This window comes from Palaemon carinicauda, unplaced genomic scaffold, assembly GCF_036898095.1.
Source record: "Palaemon carinicauda isolate YSFRI2023 unplaced genomic scaffold, ASM3689809v2 scaffold600, whole genome shotgun sequence".
Lineage (NCBI taxonomy): Eukaryota > Metazoa > Arthropoda > Malacostraca > Decapoda > Palaemonidae > Palaemon > Palaemon carinicauda.
In genome coordinates this window covers 35,893-61,041 of record NW_027171873.1, presented here as the reverse complement: position 1 = coordinate 61,041, position 25,149 = coordinate 35,893, and the positions used below count along the sequence as shown (strand labels likewise).

At 39.1% G+C, this 25,149-nt stretch overlaps 1 long non-coding RNA gene across 1 annotated transcript in view; it reads right to left on the bottom strand.

Moving 5' to 3' along the window:
* Positions 1-12,737: 12,737 nt before the first annotated feature.
* The window catches only part of LOC137637250 (uncharacterized), a 32,654-nt gene continuing 20,242 nt past the window's right edge, over positions 12,738-25,149 (bottom strand). The window contains exon 3 of the long non-coding RNA XR_011043496.1: positions 12,738-14,626. This is a non-coding gene — a long non-coding RNA (uncharacterized lncRNA). The remainder of the gene's footprint in view (positions 14,627-25,149) is intronic.

Below are 25,149 nucleotides of genomic sequence, written 5' to 3'. Positions count from 1 at the left end.
GGGATTTCAATAACCTAGACTCTGTTGAAAGCAAACCCTGATGCACCATCAATTTTGAAAAGCAGACTCAAGTTGCTCCAACAAACAAGAATCTTTATGATTTGAGTAAACTCATGGAAATGAGACCAATTTTTTTCTAGACTTGTCACAATTAGATAAAACTTATGGATAAAATCCCAACAACCAAAAGAAAAAACCAAGACATTGATGTGAAAAAATATTGCCAGAATAATCAAGAACAGATTTCTTTTTAAGCTGTGCAACAAAAAGAGACATCCTCAGCAATTTCCTCTCAAGCAAACTAAAGGGAAAATATAGCTACTCTCATTTCCCCATTGGAGGCCATGTCATTCATACAAAAGAGATGATAAAGATGCTTAGGTTATAATACAAATATCTTTCTTAACTTGAGGTTAAATGTACTAGGCTAACCTGAGCTCATTCTGTGTCAACAAAACCTAAGAAAGGGTACTCAAACTGAAATTCCTGAAACGGTATCATACTGATGTGATACCTCACAGAACATTTAGTACTTTGGAATTACTGTCAGAGCAAAAATAGATATCAAATGCATTTCACTGCTCTGTGAGAAACACAATACTTGAGTACCCATAAAGGAGCTTTCTTAGAAGCAAAATAAAGAGCAAAGCTAAGAGGAGAACGTCGTGAGAATCACGAGAGGACGAAGCAAGTTTATCACTTGTTAATAAGCGTGAGACCCGGGATATTCAACTGGAAGACTGAGAAGTTTACGAAACTCATCCAGGCAATTTTCTATCTAAGAAACATTGTACTGAAATGCACAAGCTACTCAACTGGAAACTCATGAACAATGCAAATTTCTATGACCACTAGATCAGCTCAACATACAGCTGAACTAGAGTACTTTACTCTAAGGAAACAATAAGTTTCTTCCTCAAAGAAATAAAGAGAACAGATGGCATTATCAATATATTAGGGATCAACTGCTGCTAAAGTTTCCAGCACTAGCCTCTTTCCTGACGTTTGTTTTTCCTTCTTCCTTAGAGGCAACAGTCCAACAACTTCTTGAATGGGAGCTGAGCCAAAAGCAATTGTTTGGATCATTGTTAATCATTTTCCTACAATGACAATGATTAAACAACCCACACGAGGCAAATAGAGCTAATCACAATGTATCCAAAACCCAACTAAACACAACATAAAATGACTTGTACTTTGGATTTAGACAATCAACACCAAGAAAATGAAAGTACAATGGGATTCCAACACTTAAGAAATCCTGACCTCAACTGAGCAGGGACTAACATCATAGTCAACCTTAATTGGGTATTACAAATCCAAATTCAAATCTAAGACTTGTAATGATAGAAAAGCAAAATTGCGATCATTTAGAGAAGGGTAAATCCTTGGACTACATCCCATAAGAAGGGACATTCCAAGTGAGTTAGCAGTAAATAGCTTTCTTGAAAAAAAGCTTGTTGAACTTGGAAACAATAAGTATGTCATAGAGTGCAGAACACTACTTCCTCCAGACCTCAAAGTTCCACCTTATCACAGCTGTGATCCAAAACAAAGCGCACAGTGACAAGGACAATATTCTACACCATCTTACACTTCTAACAAGGATTGAGAGAGAAATTTTTATTATATACCTTTGGTGTTTAGTTACAAATATAATTTTTGTTTGTTCTTTCTAGAATACGAAACATGCCGTTATAAATTCTCCACCACTGAGCATTGGTGTGTACAATGAAGCTGGTGATTTCAATGTATTTCCCTCTAAATTAACAGAAGTATAAAAGTACTAACTGCTTGAGGAGAAATTTCCTAAACTTCACAATATGCCAGCTGTCAAAAGACATCAAAGTCCATCTCAATTACTAGCAAAACGGCCTTTATTTCCAAAGCAATAAAAGATTTCAAAATAGCAAATGACAGTTGTACACTAAGTACAGCAGAAATGCTAATGTAAATTCCTTGAACAAATAGTGTTTTAGTAAAAATAAGAATGACCAGGATCTGAAAATAACTAGTGGCATCAACAATCAAAGAAGTGGACAGTGCTACACTAATTCAGATCAACAAAAGGGCAGATCTAATGATATCCATAGACAGCAATATGAAGTACAGAGGATACAAGACAATGAACCAAGCAAATAATTAACAGCCTCCTTGTGCACATAAGTCAGCTATGCCCAGAGCTATAAAACTCAAAAGAGAACTATGGATCAAAACTAACTGTATCAATAGCTGTTCATAAAAGCATTGATACAGGTATAATTCTATACAAGCACAGTGGATCTGAATTCATTCCTTAAAATGATGGCACAAGGAAAATGTTGCAAACCAGACAATGAAAATGACTACCGCCTCTTACTGATAGCTGAAGATGAAAGTCCACATATCTCAAGACAAGCTAATAAAATAAAATGCTGAAAGTACAGTAATCAATTGCCTTTGTGCTATGTTGCATCCTGAGTTGCACTGAAAGCAATATTCTTTTCATCAAGATACTGAACAAAATAGAAGAGATAATTTCTTTCCTTTCTTAGATGGAGAAACTTCCTCCCAAGGAAATATGAAAATAATTACAAAAAGAGCAACAATAAAGAACTCTTTTTCACCAAGTCTCTAAAACAGTAAGATCTTGGGAAAAACTGTAAGGTCTCAGGAGAATATCCTCACTATAACAAATGTGGCCCCATATTTAGGCATGCATCTACAGAGAGTAGTACTCAAAACAAATACCGACAGAAAGAGCAACGTATAAAGAAAAATATACATCAAAATCAGCTATCGAATCTATCAAAGCATTTGAAATGAACAATTAAAGAAGAGCTTCCAAATACCATGATACCTAGACCAAGCATCATCCTCACAGAAGCTGTTTTCATTAGAGAGCAAACAGGATGCATTTAGCTTCTTCCATGTAGACGTATGTCGTTCTTGGGAAAACTGAATCTTTTAGATCCTCAGGAGAAGATACTTGAATCAGACTTAAAATTGCAACGAGCATACATATTCCTTTGGGAAGACAGAATGAAATCTATAATAGATTTATAAAAACCAAGCATCAAACCAACCTTTGGAACAGGGAAAAGTTAATCTACAAGTTTTTTGTGCAAATGAAGCTAAATTTTGGCCGTATTTAAATCCATCAGAAAAAACCAACATATCACACAAGACCTGAGTGGAATAGATTTTGGACAAGCACTAATTAAATCCTTCGAGCCAGGGAGAGAGTACTCTCGAAACATCTTCAGACTGGGAAAAAAATCTAGAATGAATTCAATTGCTTGAGTATAACGTTGGAAAAGGATTGACAAAGATGAGTATTTTTTATATCTGTCATCCAAAAAGAAAAATACAGAATATTTCTGGATCACCAAAGACAGCATGGCTTCAAATGAGCTTCTGAACAGTTAAATTGATTAATTAGAATTTCCATGGCAGAACTCAGATTCAATGTGAAAATCTAAACTATAAAGTATTTCCCAAAGCAGTTATCTAAAAGATCTCAATGGAGAAATAAACTTAGCAGTCTACAACTAGAGACTTTCAGCAAATAATATAACTCTAAAATGTGTACAGTAACTTCTCCAATGTCATTCAGTACTGAGCTTTCAATGTGTCTCAGCTTAACTGAAACCTTAGATGTACTGACATCCTTTACCATTAAGCTATAGCCAATATGAAAAAGCTTCATCCGGAAAAGTCTTGTAGAATAAAAACAAAACTCAACAAAATTCCTTACATTTCAAAAAGAAAATTGTCTCAAGATCTGATAATCTTTAAAAGGAAGAGGCAAATTATTCAGTACTCTTCCCTACTGCAAACTATCTCCTGATATGTACTGTACATTAGTTGAAGTACTATATAACATCTAAAATCTCTCAAATAAAGTAGAAATCTTAAACTTCTCGATCAAAGACTTTTGAACAGCTTATGATGGAGAGGAAATCTGTAGTCAAAACAAGATATTACTGTAGTTTTTGTAACAAAGATGACAGATGACTTCTGCAAGTTTAAAGATTGCTCATAAACGGCAGAGGCAAGGGACAGTAACAATGGCCTTGAAACTGACAACGTATACATATGGTCATCAGCTAAGGCCCCTCTCTACCCAAGCTAGGACCAGTGAGGGCTACCTAATTGCTGCTGATGACTCAGTAGGTAGACCTATAGGCTCCCCCCCCAGCTTCAGCGGGTCTCAAACCTTAGTCCGAACATTTACGATTCCTGAATATTGATACAGTATTGCTATTTCATAGAAATATTCTAAAGACGTTTTTTGCAATAATGTTCATCAAAACTGGACTTCATTTTAAAATACAATAGTTTTCAAACATGAAAATCCAGGTAAAACCTATTACTGTAAGTGTGCATCCCAGGATAACAAGAAAGTAATGAATATCCATCATCAAGTTTCATGCAATATTCCTAAATAAAAACTTTCAGCATCAAGCTTTCAGTTTTGACAAACTCTCTATACAGTACATTCTTTTTTTAATAAAACAATGAGTTTTTATGATTTTCATGTACATAATTTTTTATGTGAAATATGAGAAAGTAAGAGTATGAAACTAATCTTTGTTTGACACATTTAGCACTTATGAAAGTCTGTTAACCATCAACTTTCTCAGCTTAGAAATCAGCTGAAATGTGTAAAACGATTACAAAGATTTACAATAAAATAGCGTAAGAAACAATGAGATTATCTAACATGTTTCAGGATAACAGTTTGAACAGTTTTTGTTAAAAAATATTGACCTTTCAGGACTCCAAAGTCTAACTATCTACCATGTCACTTGAATTAATTTTAGAAGGTAGCCAACACAAAATAGGAACAATAGAGGATTTTTTTCTCATTATTCCTCTTTCCCCGAGGAGGCACTCAGCCGAGTTTGGTTGGTACTGCTAGGGTACCATAGCCGTTTTCTACCACAAATGAAGCTTCATATGCTGACTCACCTACTGCCACTACCTCAGTGGTCGCCGAGAGGACCCAAGGTAGCACAACAAAGGAACAGTAGATTTTCCAAAAACACCAGCGCTTAATCAAGAAAAGCAATTGTCAATCTTAATAGATCGGGTGTAACAAAATCTACATAAAATGATAGCTTAACAGATCTAAGCTTCAAATATAAGTGTGCACTTCGACCAATACTGAAGTAGAGCCAGACAGGACCACCTAAAGCCAAAGAATATGGAAGACCAAAATTAAAAAGAAGCTATGCCTTCTGCCTGTGATTCAAGCCTAAAATTATGAACGAGAGACACATCCAAATCAACTCCTGTTAACAAAATAACTCAATACAGTATGTATTAATGACCACACCATATTCAGTATGCATGACATAGTTGGCAATATATTAGGGCAATGTTCAACTCTCTAAACTTGTTCTACTCAATACCATCACTTTGGCACAAGAATCTGACAAGGCCATTAGCTCTACCTTTTGGTACAGGAAATAACAAAATATGTAAATATTTAAATAATGATAGGTTACCGCACCAAATTTGGGGAAAAAATGACACAGCGATGTGCATGTTGCACTTCTCCTCGGTTAATGAAGCATTTGAAAAACATAAAACGCATCTAATCTTGGAACATGTAAAAGGTGATGCCGGTCCCCTTTTTAAAAATCTATTGGCATCGCAAATATAAAGAAAAATACTGAAACTCTTCCAAGTCCATCATGGGACAAGTTACAAATGTAAACTAAAAAAGCCCAACAATGAATGACTGCATTCACATTCTGTGACATTTAATGATTATTAAGATGAAAAGATTTAATTACAATTTACTTTACCACTAACCTCACACAAAAAAAAATCTAACACTCCCAGCTTCTAAAGCCTAATTAAGTTTACGCTATATTGTTCTTCTTCAAATCAAATTAATTGATATATAAGATATAGAGATATATTCCCATATAATCTAAGATGTAATCATAAATACAGGGGCAGACAATTACCAGAAAATATCATATTTAAAATTAATGAAATTTTGGCAAATTATGCATCCAACACAGCAGAAAGTATTCGGTTTTACAAATTTTGAACTTTCAAAGCCTGTGGAAGATCTACGACTCTTTCTAAGCTTTCTGAGGATTCTATTTCTATAAAATTGACTTATCAAGTAATACAGTTACTATAAGAATTACGTTATACAAAACTGAATTGCCTGTAAAAAATCCACAGTAAAATCATCTAACCACTGCACTCATGTTTGGAACAATACTCCAGGTACAGAAATCTTCCATCAGCTATAATGGAATTAGGAATCATTTTGAATGGCAAATCTATGTTCAATTGGAACATCAAACTGTAGGGTCCAAAGTCATCTTGGATCACTTTAAGAACTCAAAAACTTTAAATTCATTTGTTCTTTAGTCATGATTCTAAACGAAAACTGATTGGAACTTTAAAAAATCTGATTATTCATTAAGCTACAGTGAATCAGGATTTTTCTCAAGAACTCTAGTGACAGGCTATTTTTGGTTCTGTGGCATACAGTAACTCCCTCAATAAGATGAAAAAATTATGACAGCAGTTTCATATTCCTAGACTAAAATATCAAATGTTCAAGATACCCATTTAGTAAACTTTAACCTCCTGGAAGATAATAACCCAGTGACACACTGCTTCCAGTAAACAAGAAGTTGTCATAAAATTTCAAGCCTCACCATTGAGAATCATGTCACCAAACTCATCACAGGAGACAGGGACTGTTGTAGCTTCTGTATACGGCTTCTGGTGGCAAGGAAGCAGGGCCAGCTCTCTTCTATGAGCTCAGCCCCTGTTGATGGGCCTAAAGGCCTTTATTTCTTGTCTTTCGGAACAGTTTATACATCTGAAAGACATTAAAGAATACAGTATTGTTACAAGGTTACACAATACACTTATGTTTCAACATTATAAGATGGACTTCGTTTTGACATAGGTCTGGATATATGAGGAATCTTAATTTATAATTCTTAGTCCAGCACAAAAATATGGAAAGAATACAATAATTCAGCTATCAATACATTGTTATCTTGCCTACATTTCAGGACAGATATCAAGTTAAAAAACCTTTTTAAAACTAGGATTAAATATTGTTATACTGTAATGCCTTCTTAATTACATAACCTGCTTTATCATCTCCTCGACTGGATACTGTCAATCTATCTAAGGTTTGACTCACTATACAGTATCTACTTAGAAAACAAAGTTGGATTTCTTTTGATCTCATTACCTGCATCTCGCTAAAAGAACTGGGCTTAAAATCCCTTATAAACTCTCAAAAATAGATTTACCTATAATCACTTCTAACTTACAAATTATTTTGTTTATTTCTAACCACCATAATATCAATGGTTGTAAATATTTGTTCGGGAATTCCAAACTTATATGCAACCAACCTACCTGAATAAATCCCAAAATTATTAACCTAATGCATCACAAATGCACTCAAACTTTTAAAAATAAAAATAAAAATACTTAATCTTTAACCCTTTAACCCCCAGGCTATTTGCAAATTTCCAACCCTTAACCCCCAGGGGTTATTTTTTTCCCATCACATTTTGCAGTATATATTTTTTTTTAAATTGCTCTAACAGCCTTAATTTTTGTCATAGAGAGGTCAGGTTGGTCTTATTCTCTTGGTAAATGCCTGAATTTTTTCAAAAAATGATAAAAAATATGAAAAAAATAATTTTTATAGCATTTTTTTGCAAGGACGTACCGGTACGTCCATGGGGGTAAAGGGATGGCTTTTGTGAAACGTACCAGTACGTCCTTTGGGGGTAAAAGGGTTAAGTACTAACAACTCAACCCTGCCTTGATCTCAATAGTACTTCCTCAACTGTATTAGGAAGAATCTCATAACCAGACTTATGTCAAAAGAAGTTTAACAAAACTTTTCGAAAAGAGTTCTTTTAAACAGTATTTAAATCACAGTTAGTACAAGATTTTACATCTATTCTGACACAAACTAAATTGTATCATACTGCAGTAGTGGCCAAGGCTATCTAATTAAAAAATATGAATTACAATTATACAGAAAATATATTCACGCTTTACAAAATAAGCGTTAGCTATTAAACATTCTTGTGAAGTCCTAAGATTATTATAAGAACATCTTCAATACTTAAAGAATGTTAAGGTCATTAAAATCTAAACTTAACATTTGGAACAAGACTGAAAAATTTCCTTAATCTTTTACGATACAAATCTATCAAATAAAATAAGAGATTAAACTCCTCTCTGTCCAAAGATAATACAAAAGTGAATTACTATATATAATCAAGCTTGAAAAAACAAAAGTGATCTAATTCATAAAACATCTAGAGTTTCATAAATACAAACCAACTTTAAATTGATACTTTATCACTGGGTTAGACAGAAACTAAGTTGCTATTGTGTGGTACAGCAATTAGCCGACACTAAATCTCCCTGAAGAAAGGAAAGCGTACTTTCGAAGATAATTCATTTTTATGGAGTAAAACATTAAAATGAATGGCCTTTTTAAGCATAAGTCCTTTCAGTGATGACATTTTTAAAAGTTAAGTAGCCCTTCTAGGCAAATTATCCAAAGGGAACAATGTCCCACTTTCGAAGCTGAATCTAAAAGGGAGCACTCTTACATTGAAAACAAAATCATAATACTTTATCAGGCTAACTGGCAAACTGATTAGAGTATATAAGAACTTTGTTCAAAACAGCACTACAGAAACAGTCCCATTGTTCAACACACTACTGCATACAAGAGAACATCATACTTTGAAATTACAAATCCAATAATGAAGAATTTTGTACAGCACCTACAGATTTCGAAATCCATTCCCCAAGATAACCCTTTACACCCTACTTAGGGCAGTAAGCAATGATACATCGTCATTCTAGGAAGACACACTCGGAACCCCCTACACAGAAATCTCATTTGAATTTTAAAGGATTTTTTATACTATCCTACATAGACTCTCCATCCATGTTTCCATTATGCCACTGTTCATGATCTATCTAACATTATTGCAACCTTTGCACTATGAACCAATTGTCAAAGAAATAAATACACTTCCAAATTCTGACCATCCTTTGCATTCAGATCTTCCCGGACAGTACTATCCGGCTCATAATACTAGGTATGCAGCTAATTCTAATAGTCAGGCCCTCTCTAATGAGGCTCAATACTTCATAGTATTCTAGAAGTTTTATTCCAGCTGTGACCAAGTTGTTGAATGATCTTTCTAATTGGGTATTTAAATTGGTAGAACTTGTAGCCAATGTTTTTATGCTAAACAGGCTGACATGTCTCTTTTTATTGTTTATTTACGAACGATCTATCTTAATGCTGTTACTGTTCTTAAAATATGTTATTTGTTTATCACTTCACTTGTAGTTTGTTTATTTCCTTTCCTTACTGGGCTATTTGTCCCTGATAGAGCCCTTGGGCTTATTGCATCCTGCTTTTCCAACTAGGTTTGTAGCTTAGTTAGCAATAATGATCATAATAACAATAATAATAATATCAACTGTAGTACAGCATGAGTAAAAAGTGTCAAAGTGAGAATCTCGTCGCCTCCAGAGAGGGACTTAGCACCGAATGTAGGAGACTGCAGCAGCGTTTTCTGCACTTCCCCTTTACCAGTGACTCCTAAGCCCAAATTTCCATGAATACTGCTAACAGGTCCAGATAGTTCATGTGAATGACACTCCTTATCTGTTCACATCCTGAACGGTATGACATTGGCAATTTGTGAGGTCAGGTTAAAAACCAGAGAAAAAAACATTGTAACAGCAATGTAAAAAAAAACTCTGGAAAACTGTACTCACAAATTGCCAATGTCACACAATTCCTAAGATGTATTTAAAGGTACAAAATGCAAATACCTTTATGTGTAACATATATAAATGTTATAGTAATCTATTCAAAGTTCTATAGAATTTGTCTTCTTTGAAGATAACTTATTCTCTGGTTACACCTCTTTTTTCCTTTGCCTACATGTACACCGAATAGTCTAGCCTATTCTTTACACATTTTCCTTTCCTCATATGCCTGCCAACATTAAGATAACCAAAACATTCTTCACTCAATGGATTACATACTGCACTGTAATTATTCAGTGGCTACTTTCCTCTTGATAAGTGTAGGACAGCTATGGTAAGAGGCTCTTCTAGAAGGAGGACACTCCAAAATTAAACCCTTGTTCTCTAGTCTTGGGTAATGCCTTAGTCTTTGTACCATGGTCTTCCAATGTCATGGGTTAGAGTTCTTTTGCTTGAGAGTACACTCAGGCACACTATTCTATCTGATTTCTTATTTCCTTTCCTCACTGGACTATTTTTCCTGTTGGAGCCCATATTCAATTATGTATTTTTCAAAAGTTTAGTAGCAGCTCTAAACAAACTTCTGAAAATAAGAATAGTGTCTCATAAAAGTCAAACATTACATGCTAGAGGAGCACTCTATGGTTTTAAGATACAGTACATAAAAGCTTTTTTGTTAGATTCCAAGTTTCGGCACCCCCACTGTCACCTATGGGGCCGAAACTTGGAATCTAACAAAAAAACTTTCCCTTAAATTACGAACAATGCAGAGGGCACATGAGAGAATTATGCTAAATCTAACATGGAAGGATAGAAAAACAGCTAAATGGATACATCAAAAAAATAAAGTAATGGATATCCTTGAAACCATTAGCAAGCTCAAATAGAACTGGCGGGGCACATTGCCAGGATGACAGACAACAGATGGACATCACGAACAACCTTCTGGACACCCCGGGGATACACAAGAAGCCGAGGAAGACAAAAAAACTCGCTGGCGAGATGACTTAGACCAACATAAGCAACAGTGGCACAGAATAGCTTGGGATAGAAGTCTGGGGGAGGCCTACATCCAACAAAGGACTTTTGAAGGGTGAAATAATGAATAATGATGATGATATAAATTCTATACCAAGGTACAAGAATACTTTATAGGCCACAAAGATGTAGGTTGTTCAATCTACTACCTCCAATGTAGGAAGCATCATATTTTGAGTTAAAAATCTGATACTGAAGGTCTTAAATTCTATACGTCCCTGCATTTATACAGATATAGGAACCAGTTCTTAAGGAAGAAGCCTCTTCTTCATACCAACAGAAGTCAGTAAGAATGTACTGTACCGTACTTTGGGATATTTTGGTCTTTATTTATAATTTATCTATTTTGTTTTCCCTTTGAAAATGTGAAAATCAAACACAAAAAATTGAACAACATTTTGTGTCTTGTTAATAACTCAAAACACCCCTACTGTTTGAAACAGTCCATTTATGAGACTGAGGTTCAAGCCCCTCTCAAGCACGATGGTTTCTAGTGGTGTCTGCAATCTCACCCTCCTTGTAAGCTAAGGATGGGAGGTTTGGGGGACTCTATAGGCCTACCTGTTGAGTCATCGGCAGTCATTGCCTGGTCCTAACTTGGATGGAGAGGGATCTAGGGCACAGATCATATGTATAAATGGTCAGTCTCTAGGGCAGAGTCTTGCTAACCAGGGCAATGTCTCTGTCCCTTGCCTCTTCAATTCATGAGTGGCCTTTATACCCTTTAAACATGAGAAACCAGTATGAAACATATATTGCATAACTTGTAGCCAGTCAATATACATTTGTCACCAGCTACACTCAAACTGTTGAGTGCAGAATGTTTAGTTGCATCTATAGAGAATTTGGAATCAAATCCAGACATAATTTCTAATGGATTCAAGGCAGCTGGAACAGCTGAGGTACTCAAGAGTTTTGACCAAAAAAGTTTTATTTAATCCACTGTAGATAAGTTTTCATTAAAGTGAAACTGTAATTAGTTATTTGTTATTTTTTCAAGTTTTTCATGTTTATTTTTCATGTGATTTATACCTGGTATCCTGTTTTACAGTATTTTATTCCACAGTACGTAATATTTCAATAATAGAGATTTATGTGAATTAGATACACACCAATACACACTACGCAAACCTAATTCTGGGATAAGTTGGTTATATTTTTGCCACTGAAGCTGAAATTGGCAAAATATTAACAAGCCTAATTACAATGCCAGATATTTGGACAGAAAGGGGGAATTTTTTACGACGCCAAAATATCCTAAAGTACGGTATTTTCATTCCAAGATGACATATGGAACTAAAAAACCTCAAGAACTGTGGACGATTTAATTTTTTTCATCATCATTAGACTGTCCAATAATGACACACTTAACTTTTTTCCTAAGAACTAATTTTGAAAGATCTTCAAAGAAATCTTGACTACAAGCTAATGCAAGCTGTAAAAGGTATGTACGCACTGTACTGTACGTGTACACATATGCACAGTACAGAAAACGGTGCGCTTGGCCCCTTGTTGGTGATCTGTAATAGCTCCTCCCATCAAAGTTCTATATCCGAGTCCTACAACCATCCATTGATGCAGCCCTTAATCAAGAAAAAAGTGAACCTTTTCTATACCAGTTGGGATCATATTTATTTAAGAACAGCACTGGAAAACTAAACTCTGAATTATTCTATTATTAGTGACTTACAAAGCCACATTAAAAAACCCAAAAACCACTGCCAAAACAATGATAAAGACAGGGGGAAAACTGTAGTCATTAATTGCAATATACAATTCTTAAAATGATTTTAAAGTTATTACAGAATAAAATCTCTGTTATGTATAATCAAATATATATAAAATTCCTTGACAAGGTCCAAACTTGAAGAAAGGCTGGTGCCTGAGAAAGTCTGGTGCCTGAGAACCGATTATTCTTACTATCCTTCTGCTTACTGTAGTTAGTTCAAATGTGAACAGAACACAAAAGTTAAAATTCCAAGTGGCAAAGGGTTAGGTGCTACTCTAACACCACCTGTGCTGAAACAGGTCCAAGTCCTCTACTTACCAACATTCGTAAACAAAATTCCAACTGGAAACACAACAACACTTAACTAAAAACTAAGTGATATACAACGGCTAAAGTACAATAGATTAAATAAAGGAAAAACTGCTTGTGATTTTATAGGAAGTAGGTTGGCCAGGACCACCATCCACCCGTAGAGACACTAGCGGCTGTTATTGGGTCTATTGACTGGCCAAATAGTACTACATTGGATCCCTCTCTCTGTTTACGGCTAATTTTTTCTTTGCCTACACACACAATGAATAGTCTGGCCTATTCTATACACATTCTCCTGTCCTCATACACCTAACAACACTGAGATTACCAAAAAATTCTTCTCACTCAAAGGGTTAACTGCAGCACTGTAATTGTTCAGTGGCTACATTCCTCTTGGTAAGGGTAGAAGAGACTCTTTAGCTATGGTAAGCAGCTCTCCTAAGGGTGAGCGAGCTGGGTATATTCCTGGCATTCCATGCAGCTTTTTTCTCTGGTATATTTAGCAGTATTTATACCTTAGAAATGGTGCTATAAGAAGCATTTCACGGAGCGACACAGGTTGAGCCCAGAAATAATCATAACAACCCACAGAGGTGGTTTGTTTTTCCTATGAACATGTATATACTCCTCAGAGGAGACCATATCCACAACTAAAAACTACAAAGGGACTCTCATGAATGAATGAGATCTTGGCCACTGCTGCAGCAATACAATATCAAACCCTACAGTAATTATCAACGGGCAGAACACATTTACGGGACCTTAGCATAGTAACAAAAGTCCTTTTCCTATCACGTATGAAAGATAAAATAAGCGACACACAAAATAATAAGAGAATTATTAGACAATTATTCTTAAGCAAAATACAAACCAGATCATTTGTCTTTTGATTAAATTTATCATGAGATAAAATTGCTCCGACTTTATCAAATTATTCTTTCTCAGTTAAAAATCTTTTGCCATGACTAAAATGCAAAAAGGAAAACAGAAACTTTCTACAATATATCAATTTAAATTTGTTTTTAAACAATAAATTCCACAAAAATGTAAATGTGTCCTGCCTATTAACAATATTATCAAAACACAGAAGGTCCTCAGCTTGCAAACTTTTGGAAATACGAACATAAATCCAAGTGAAATCAAATCTGATGTTGTATCAAATATTCGTAATGAAATACTGTAAAATGAACATTATATCATTTAATGCTGTAAGCAAAATGACATTTTCAACATGAAACGTGACTATTTGTTGACTTTTGCAGCTGAAAATCAAAGGCACCAAGTTAGGTGATGCCTTCCTCAGACCAAAATTTAACGAAACTTACAAACAGCTTCTTGAAACCTATTAACTATTAAGTTTACAAGTTGAAGACTTTCTGTATTAACCTTAAAAAATAGTATAATATGAGGAACATGATGCCAATCATTTTCTAATACAGAGAGCAAAAAGTAAGGTAATTTACATAGAACTTTAAATGCTTTTTGTTAAATAAATAGTCAAACACCTAATGGATTTTAAACTATACCAAACTTTTTTAGTTTTCTTAAGATGGTAAATGAAATTGATAAAATACTGTACGGTACATTAATCTTGAATTGTGAAAATAAGCTCAAATAACTACAACTTGGATGTGTTGACAGAGTAGATCCAACTTTTAAACATCGTCTTGACAGAGAAAGTTCGTCGAAGTCTTCAGTCACAAGAGGGAGAGAGTCCGTAAATGGGACTCAGGCATCCTGAACGAGGGACTCCTGTAAAGTAAAATAAGGTTCTTTAGAAATGTTATAAGCTGTTAATAAGTTCAGTACAGTCAACAACAACACATACTAAAATAACTACTGTAATCACTTTATCATAATAAAAACTATAGTTTAATAAAATAAAACATAATGATTTGAAAAAAAGAAAAAACAGAACTGAAGACCCTGACTAATTAAAATGTTTCATATAACCCGTTTAACTGTTACTTGGGGCTTGCATTATTATACACTTATAGATTAAATATATAAATTTATAATTCTATAATACTGTAGGTTGTTTCATCACAAACAAATTGCTTCCGGTTAGCCTATTTTGAGGAAGCAAAAAGGGGTTTTGACGAAGGAAAAATCTATTTCTGGGGAGAGACCTGTGACGGCCGGTGAAAAGGGTCCTTCTTTACACTTTTCTAACATAAATCTTCCAAATATACTAGAGAAAGATAAAAGCATGGAATGCAGAGGTTACAACCCTCGCGCGAACACCTTGTAGGTGTCGTGTATTTAACAAGGGCGTGTGTAAACCACTATTCACAGGCTGTCTTCCATTTAGATAATCCCTTCATCAAAGGGGAGGGCCGTGACAGGCCCTAGAGAATACAGTTGGACTACTCCACCGACACCTACTACTCGCGCTCTCCAGGTCATCCTTCTGTTTTGGACTTGCCCGCTAAGTCGTTTTTATTTTGTTAGGTGTGTTTCGGAAGTGAATACAGTAATCTCATTTCCCCAATATTATCTACAAATTTTCCATCAACATTCTTCTAATACATACATTCACCCATTTTTAACATTATTTGCCTCATAAATACCTTTCTAATAGGTCTCAGCTTGAGTGAAGCAGGGGCTTGGGTGCTGATCACATGTATATATGGTCAATTTCTAGGGCATTGTCACTCTCTCTTGTTTCTGTCATTCATGAACAGCCTTTACAAACCTTTAACAGTTTGGCCAAGGCACTAGCCACCCATTGAGATAATAAAGCAAGTTATTGGGTCCTTTGACTGACCAGATAGTACGACATTGGATCCCTCTCTGGTTATAGCTCAGTTTTCCTTTGCCTATATACACACTGAATAGTTTGGCCTATTCTTTACACATTCTCCTCTTTCCTCTTATGCCTGACATGAGACATAACTGAAAAATTCTTCTTCACTCAAGGGGGTTAACTACTACAATGTAATTGTTCAGTGTCTACTTTCCACTCGGTAAGCGTAGAAGAGACTCTTTAGCTATGTTTAGCTATGGCAAGCTGCTCTCTTAAGAGAGCACTCCAAAATCAAACCATTTTTCTCTACCCTCTGTACCATGGTCTTCCACTGTTTTGGGTTAAAGTTCTATTGCTTAAGGAACACTCAGGTACACTGTTCTATCTATTTATTTTCCTCAATGGGTTATTTTCCTTTTTGGAGACCTTGGCCTTATAGCATCCTGCTTTTCCATTTAGGGTTGTAGCTTAACTAGTAATGATAATAATTTGGTAGCAGAACTTTGTCGGACACAGTAAGTTACAACAAATATCCCCTGGCTTGATCCATTGTTTTTCTGATACCTTTAAGTCCCTTTAAGCTTCTCAAGTTTCTTGAATGGCAATATGGAAGAGAACTAAAGTCTGCAAATGGAGCGCAGATTGTACTGTCAAGCAGTATGCTACTAAAGCCAGGCTGCACAAACGGCACTGAGCTGATGCAATGCCACGAGCTACAGCAGCTCGTGATCTTGATCCATATAAACCTGATTCTGTTATTATGTATAGAGCTAGGGTCAACTGTCTAAGATTAAATGATAGGAAAAGGCATGAAGTAGAAGGAAGAGTAGAAGGTAAACTGTGAGGGGCAGAGACTGAAGACCCTACCCATTTCATTCTTAGCTATCCTGAGCTCAGCGACGAGAGAAGGAAAATAATAGAACTACAGCAGCCATGCGAAGAGGAAAAGAAGGTATTAGGAAACATTCTGTTTAAGGAAGAAGGAATAGGGAAAAGAAAACGGATTTTGAGTGAAGCGAAAAATCTATTTTTGGGTGAGATAGCCATGTCGTCCTGATGGCAGTTCCTTTAAGTGTAGCTTCCTGGGGTATATTTGACTACAGTGATATTCCCAGAGAATTTTACCTTAAAGTCTCCAGAATTCTAACTCCTGGCACGAATATCCCTAACTTTTCCTTTTAGGGATATTGCATATCAGAGGACGTATTCTTGACATGCCACATAGCTATCTTCACCCCAAATAGCGTTTACGCTTCGAGGGGGAAAAGTGGCAAAAAAACGAAAGGGGAGCCGTTATAAGGTACCTCTCCTCCATTACTGTTTGAGTCTCTAGATGACGTCATATTAGTCCACCATCTTTATTCGTTGTAGCGTTAGCAAGGTGCTACAAATACAGTACTTTCGGGAGGGATCCTTTCAGCCCTTTTTCAATAAAAGGAGGGCAGGTCCATCAGGACGACATGCTATCTCATCCAAAAAAGGGATTTTGACGTAGGAAAAATCTATTTCTGGGCGAGGGACCTGTGCCGCCCAGTGAATAAGCTCCATTTAGCACTTATTCTTAGGTAATTTACTGCTAAATATACCAGAGAAAAAATGTAAAGGAGTGCTAGGTTAACTAGCTCGCTCACCTATTGGTGTCGGTATAAAATTGGGCGTATAATCCAGAGGTCCCGCACTATTTAGATTCATCCACGACAAAGACCCCAATAGAGGAGAGCCGTTCAACCTCACTCGGCACCACCAACTCTGCATCCGCTCAGAACCCAACTCCTTAGCACCCAAAGTTTGGGGACTCCAAGGGAGAGGAGCTGGGAGGGTTCACTGGGCGGCACAGGTCCCTCGCCCAGAAATAGATTTTTCCTACGTCAAAATCCCTTTTTTGGGCTCGAACCTGTGCCGCCCAGTGAATCTATACAAGAGAAATGTCACCAAACTTGCAAAATAAAGGAAAAACATAAGCGTAAGGAAAATACAAGATGCTTTAATCAGAGATGAGTGCCAAAAAACAATTATAAGGGTGTCTTAGAAGGAACATAAATCCACTTGGTAGAACAACTGACAGATAAGGTAAGGTATAATAATGCCGTGAGTGATAATATATACAGATACTCAGGAGTTAAAGATTTACAAATATAATAATAGTATTCAGGTGCGAAACCAACGAATACAAATAGGGTATAAATGAGGCAGGTAAGGGGGAGAGATAAAGTGACAAGGAATTAACATGCGAGTTACCTGGGAGTAACTACGCTCCCTGCAGCTACTGTAGAAAATTTTAGGGCTTCCAAATGTTTAAGGTAGTGTTTCTTGAACACTGACGGTGATTTCCACCCTGTATACCTGGAAAGGTCCGTAAAATTCATGTGGTGAAAAAAGTTCACCGAAGTAGCAACCGCTCTGATATCATGTGCAAGAGGAAAAGAGTCGGGGCTAGCTTGTTTAATAAAATACAAAATTTGTTGCCTGATCCCTTTAATGGTAATGGTACCACCTTGTTCTCTAACGAATAGAGGCCCCGAGGAGTTAGAGGAGGTCCGGGATAAATAAGACCTAAGAGTAGCAACAGGGCACAGAGACGGATCTTGCGTGAGGGGAACAATTTTCCAGGAGGACCATCTGTTCTGAGGGTCTTCGTTCTTAGCCAAAAAGAATTTGTTAGGCGAAAGAAGGACCTCTCCCGAAAGAAGGACCTCTCCCGAAGGAAGGAACTCAATATGACCCGGGTCTCTCGACAAGGCTGCCAGTTCAGAAATTCTTGCCCCGGAAGCCAAGCTCACCAGGAAAAGTGTTTTCCTGAGAAGGGGAATGTAATCACAAGAACTGTTAATGGTATCAGAAGCCAATTTGAGTACATCATTAAGGAACCAGGTCACCGGGGTAGGACGAGTAACCGGTTTCAGTCTGGCACAAGCTTTCGGAATTGAAGCTAACACAGAGTCGGTTAAGTCTATGTTAAAACCTACTAGGAAGATCTTTTTCAAAGCAGATTTAATAGTGGTGATAGTATTGGCTGCCAGACCTGATTCTAATAAAGTTCTAAAGAAAGTGACTGTAAGGTTCAAGTTCATACAGTGCACGTCTGAGTCCATCAAAAATTTTGCCAACTTTTTAACTGCAGAATCATATTGGCGGATGGTGGAATCCCGTTTATCTGATTCTAGAAACAAGGTGTTTTGAGGATCGATATTGGCACCATGCATGGCCGCAAACTTCATGAAGTCCATAAAGTTAGGGCGCTCTGAATGTTTGAGAAAGCGTACACAACGCGTGTTTGTACTATCTGAGACAGAACCGGATTGGGTATCGGGTGAGGATATAGTCTCAACTCTCGCAGGAGAGGATACCAGTTGCTCTTGGGCCAATTGGGTGCGACCAAGGCTACTTGTCCCTTGAAGGAACTCAGTTTGTCTAGGACTTTCAGTAAAAGATTCACCGGGGGAAAGAGATAAATCCTTTCCCAGATGTCCCAATTCTGTGACATGGCGTCTGTGGCGTAAGCCTGAGGGTCTAGATTGGGAGCCACATATACTCTCAATTTGTGGTTGGACTCCGTGGCGAAGAGGTCCACTTGGAGACCGGGAACCCGAGAGAGAATCCACCGGAATTACTTTAGATCGAGTGACCATTCCGATTCTAGAGGGGAGGTCCGGGACAAGGCGTCTGCCACTACGTTCCGGACTCCCGCCAGGTGGACAGCTGAAAGATGCCAACGGTTCGAGGCTGCTAGGGAGAATATGGCTACTAGAACATGGTTCAGGGGCCCTGATTTTGACCCGCCTCTGTTGAGGCAGCGGACCACCACTTCGCTGTCGAGGACCAGACGAAGGTGTTGTCTCTTGGGTAGAGCGAGACGTTTCAGGGTTAGAAGAACTGCCATGGCCTCCAGCACATTGATGTGAAATTGGCGGAATAAGGGAGACCAAAGACCTTGAACTTTCCTGAGCTGAGAATAGCCGCCCCAACCTGATAGGGATGCGTCCGTGTGAATGATTAGCTTCGGAGGCGGAAACCGAAGGGGAACTGACTTTGACAGATTGTTGGCTCTTGTCCAAGGAAGAAGTCTCTCCCGTAGAATGGGAGGAAGGCGGACTTTCCTGTCCCGGAGCTTCCGGTTCGCCCTCGAACGCCAGACACGGTTGATATCTTTCAATTTTGCCTTCAGAAGTAGATCCGTCACTGAGGCAAATTGAAGGGACCCCAGAATCCTCTCTTGGAGTCGTCTGGAACTTACTTTGTCTTTGAGAAAGCGTTTGGTGTTCCTCGCAATCTCTAACCTCTTGGGTTTGGGAAGACACAGAGAATGAGATATAAGGTCCCATTGCAGGCCGAGCCAATGGAACTTTGATTTCGGAAGAAGACGGGACTTCTTGAAGTTGATCTGGAAGCCTAGAGATTGAAGATATTGGATGACTCTGTGAGTGGCTTTTAGGCAATTTTGGGAGGTGTCTGACCAAATGAGCCAGTCGTCCAGATAGGCTACTACTTGAATCCCCTGATTTCTGAGTTCCTGAACAGCGACTTCTGCTAACTTTGTGAAGATCCTTGGGGCGATGTTGAGCCCGAAAGGCATCACCTTGAAGGAGTAATTTTTGTCCCCTAGGCGGAAGCCTAGATACGGACGGAAGTGTCTCGCTATCGGGACGTGATAATAGGCGTCTGTAAGATCGATAGAGGTGGTGACGGCCCCACGGGGAAGTAAGGTCCGCACCTGCGAGACGGTAAGCATTCGAAACTTGTCGCATTGAATGGACAAGTTGAGAAGGGATAGGTCTAGAATCACTCTTCTCTTGTCCGAATCCTTCTTCGGGACACTGAACAGCCGACCCTGAAACTTCAGGTGTTTCGTTTCTTGTATGGCGTTCTTTTGTAACAGATCCTGGACGAATTCGACTAGGTCCGGAGTGGAATGTTGATGAAATTTGTTCGGAGGAGGAGGCCCTTGAATCCAACTCCACCCCAGTCCCTTGGAGATGATACTGAAAGCCCAGGGACTGAACCTCCATTTGTTGCGGAAGGCATAAAGCCTCCCCCCTACCTGCTGCACCTCAGTATTGGCTTGAGGAGTTGCCTCCACGTCCGCCTCGGAAGTTCTTTCCCTTGCGAAAGAATTTTCCTCTACCCCTGTTCTGGTTTGAACCACGGTGGTAGCCTCTACCTCTGTTATAACTCTGGGAAGAGCTATGAGCCTCATAAGACTGGTTAAAGGCAGGAGAGGTGGTGGAGGCACCGGAAAGCTGGCTCTTAGGGAGCAGAACGGTGACATAGTCGTCCGAAGGAGCCTGAGAGGTAGAAGGCTGCGCAGGAGCAACGGGAGATGGAGGAAGAGGCAGTCGGAAATTGGACGAACTACTCTGCTGTTGCCTGAACTGGGTGGAGGTATACGGGCGGAGCTTCTTCCTACCCCGGGCTTGGTAATTTGCGGGGTCATATTTTCGTTTAGGAGTCAAACCCCAACGGGCTTTAAGGCTCTGATTGACTCTAGTGGCCTCTGCCAAGACTTCCTCCACAAGATCCTCAGGGAAGAGATTTGAACCCCAGCAGGAGGACCGGATAAGCTTATTAGGCTCGTGCCTAATAGTCGCCTCAGCCAGGACGTGTTTGCGACACCTACGTTTAGCAATAGCGAAGTCATAAAGATCATAATACAATGACTGCAACGTAGCCTTATTGAGAGACTTAAAGATACTCTCAGTATCATAAGTCAAGGCTATCGACTCCGTGGATGTGGCCAAGTTCAGAGTTCGGCCAACACGTAGGCGGGAATCATACTCCTGGTTAATGAGGGATTCCGGGAGACGGGGAAGCCGCTCACTAAATAAAACTGAGGCACAGTCCGCTGATAGCTTGCCAGAGGTAAAAGTGGTATGGACATTGTCCCAACACTCAATGCCAGAAGGAAGAAGGAGGGAGATCGGATCCACCTCTCGGATGGGAGGCAAGGGCTTCTCCTCCAGAGCATATTGGAAAGCAAGCTCTGCTACCTTATTGACGCATGGAGTCACGGTGTTTTTATCCATTAAAAACATTGTGAAGGAACTCTTATACGGCGTCAACATGGTGTTGGTGCAACTAATGTCGTTCAGGAACCTAGCCCAAACAGATTGGGCTTGTTCTTTTGGGAAGATGACGGTCTCTTTGGGGACCTTATCTAGCCGAACCAGAGCTTCCTCGGTAAGCCTGGCATAACCATGAAATGGAAATGCCAGACCAGGAGGAAAGAATTCAAAGTCCTCTAGAGGACGAGTGCCAAGACCTTCCAAAGTTAACATTCCGTCTGAGAACGGAGAATGAAGAGCCATGCGCCAAGGATTATTCTTGGTAAACGGCGGAAGCTTAGAGGCATCCGGGATGAGAGAGCTTTGGACTCGCTCCGGAGCACCTTGCTCTAATGCCCCAAGTCTCTGACCGATGTTAGAGAACATCGTGTCCATCTTGGCCTGCATTTCCGACACCAACTTAGCTTGCATCTCCGACACAATGCGAAGCATGGCTGATTCGGAAAGGCCCGGGCTAGGAGCAGGAGTGGCGGATTGTACTCCCGGGTCGTGAGACTTAGAGGAGGAGCCGGAAGCCTTAGATGACGGGTTTGTATTCAGCTTAGAACTATGGGAAGCCTTGTCAGGCTTACGAGCTTTAGGTAAGGTTCTAGATGTAGACTTATCCTTGGGGGGAACAGGGTGTGATCGTTGAGACGAATCACGGTCCCCAGAAAAACCATGAAAGGAAGAGCGATCAGAAGAAGAAGAAAGAGCGGGGCTGAGGATAGGAATCTCAGCGCCGGTAACACCTGCCTCACTTACCACCCTACCTGCGTCCGGATCATCCAATAACATGGGTTCGACGTCCAGGTTCATGGAAGCAACATTGTCTTCCAGATCTCCGGGGGCATCCGACGGATCTTGATCTTGATCAATAAACCCCGCTATGGTGGCATCAATGTGGGCAATGATGGGAGCTGCAACATGCCTAGCCACAGCGGCTGAAGACTTGGCGTTAGGATAGACCATGGCACAATAGTCTTCGGATAGGACGTAAGGCTGCTTGGATTTGACGTTTCGGGCAAAACCACCAACCCACACTTTCAGTGTGGCCCGGGCCGCAGACTTTTGCTCCGGGGATGCCTGAAATAATAGTGGGAATTATAAAAAGGCAGACTCCCAGTGGTCCTTCAAGACCATAGATATCTTACTAAATAGTGTATGTATACCAAAAAAGGTAAGATAAATAAGAAGGCAACATAGCCAACAGGACTCACCGAGTCAGATCCAAGGGTGGTGATGAGGTCAAAACAGACCATGCAGTTATCAGGGTGCCAGACCACGATGTCCTCCAGCTGAACCCCGCAGAGGGCGTGAGACCGACATACGGTATGCCCACAAGGCTGATGCAGAACAGCCGCACAGGCCGTCGTCTGACAATGCACCATCTATAAAAAGAATAGTATATGAGAAACTGTAATTCTCTTAAGTAGGGGCGGGTCCGGAGGACCCGGGACTAACATAAGTCTAACTTAAGACTAGAACTTAACTGTAATACTCTTAAGTAGGGGCGGGTCCGGAGGACCCGGGCCTAAACATAAGTCTAACTTAAGACTAGAGTATAGCTATCCATTCCGGTCGAGCCGGGAGCATAAAAAGGATGCAACAAAGGATTAAGACACATAGTGTCTGATTTCCCGGGGCGAGGTTAAGCCCCGGGCCGGGAAATAAAAGTATATCCATAAACCAATTCATATAGGAACTCCGAGATAGTAATCTGTCATATATATAATCATATATAATCATAGGAACTGTTATAAATTAATAGGGGGGCGGAACTGTAGATAAGAACCGCCAACCGAACCCGGAGGGTTTCGTATAACATAATAAAAGTGTGATAAGTGAATATAAAATAGGGTGCACCGGGATCCAACTCTGTTGACCGGTGGCCAACCCGTCTAGACAGAGACGAACCCGCCGGGACACCCGGAGGACAAAGTCCATAAACACTGAACTACCCCCTCTAAAAGGAGGGAAGGCAACGGTCCCCTAGGGGAGGGGGGAGAGAAGCCTAGCCGCCCACCTAGCGAGAGGGGGAGCTTGGGGGAGGATCACGTGATACGGAGCAGCAGGGCTACCAACTGACGATCCCCAACCAGACAGATCAAACGGAGTAATAGCACAAATATTCATTATAATAGTAATAGCGTTGAAAAATTATATAAATATACACATAAAAAATTTAGGGCAAGGCATGCAACATAATAAATAAATCACAAAGGACACACCTGATGACTTATAAAATAAAATTGCCGCCTAGTAACGAAGGTCGGCAAGCCATAACGATACGTAACTGATATCGGCCCTAAAAATGAACCACGAGGGTTCTAAACGCTAAATAATGAATATCCACAATAACAAATAACATTTAATTAATAATAAAAATAATACACATAGTAACACCGCGAGTGAAACTAAAAGCTCTCAAAACAGGAGTACCAACTGTAAGCGGAATCAAGCAAGATCGATATGAACGAAGAGAATAAACTCCTATAATTTAAATATTAAACGATCTAGAATGCTCAAAACACAGCAAAACATAGCTTGGTACTTAACTTAGACGGTGTCTCCTGGGAAACCGACGAAGAAGCCATAATCCAGTGGAAAATAAGCGAAATACGAGAGCACAACAAAAAAGCGGGTTACAACACAGGCGTGCTAAAAGGAGTTGGGTTCTGAGCGGATGCAGAGTTGGTGGTGCCGAGTGAGGTTGAACGGCTCTCCTCTATTGGGGTCTTTGTCGTGGATGAATCTAAATAGTGCGGGACCTCTGGATTATACGCCCAATTTTATACCGACACCAATAGGTGAGCGAGCTAGTTAACCTAGCACTCCTTTACATTTTTTCTCTGGTATATTTAGCAGTAAATTACCTAAGAATAAGTGCTAAATGGAGCTTATTCACTGGGCGGCACAGGTTCGAGCCCAGAAATAGATTATTCGCTTCGCTCAAAATCCGTTTTTTGGGCTCAGGCTATGTCGTCCTGATGGAAGTTTACCAGAGCATTAATGTATCTGTGAATTTACTATTTGTGCCTTAACCTCAAGACAGAATTTCCTTGGTCTCTGAAACCTAGAGACATATGATGCTACCATTACACATCATTTCTTCTAATCATGAACCATGTTAGTGCTTCCTGCTCCCTACAGGGAAGAGTCATGCCAGACTCTGGAAAAAGTCTCGAGGATTGCATATTTCGTATGAATATCCTAGCAACCAAACAGGTATACCAGTCTCATCGTATACCTTCCCAATTAGAGTTTGTATTCGAAAACGAACAATTGTATGTATGAGTAACTGACACTTCCCCTGGGCATACAGAGCTAACTGTATGCCAAGACAGACAAGTTTGTATCCAAGTAGAAACAATCGTTTGTATAAGTCAGCATCCCATCAAAGGTATCTTGGGCGAGTTGTAAGCAAAGACAGACAAGTACTGTATCTTATTTATGTAGGAATTAGGTATGTATACACATAAAGAGGGTCT